Below are 430 nucleotides of genomic sequence, written 5' to 3' on the forward strand. Positions count from 1 at the left end.
CGATTGGCCACGTGTGCTGGGGAATGGTTGATGTAATTTAATGCAGAGAATTGTGAGGTATTGCATTTTGGAAAGTCTAACATGGGAGAATCCACACAGTGAATGTTAGGGCTCTAGGTACAATTGTAGAGCAGAGGGATCTTGGAGTGTAAGTGCACAGTTCCTTGAAGGTGGAATCACATTTGCTGTAGATCGGATGGTCAAAAAGGGTTTTGGCACATTGGCCTTTACCTGGTATTGAGTATAGAGGTTGGGAGGTCATGTTGCAGTTGTATCAGACCTTAGTGAGGCCACATTTGGAGTATTGTGTCCAGTTCTGTGTACTGTGTTATTGAAACGATTATGCCAAACTAGAAACTTTACAGATACATTTTACAAGGATGCAGCAGCCAAGGCCTGGTCTGTGGGGAGTGGTTGAACCAATGTTGTA

Source organism: Amblyraja radiata, unplaced genomic scaffold, assembly GCF_010909765.2.
Source record: "Amblyraja radiata isolate CabotCenter1 unplaced genomic scaffold, sAmbRad1.1.pri S105, whole genome shotgun sequence".
NCBI classification, from domain to species: Eukaryota; Metazoa; Chordata; class Chondrichthyes; order Rajiformes; family Rajidae; genus Amblyraja; species Amblyraja radiata.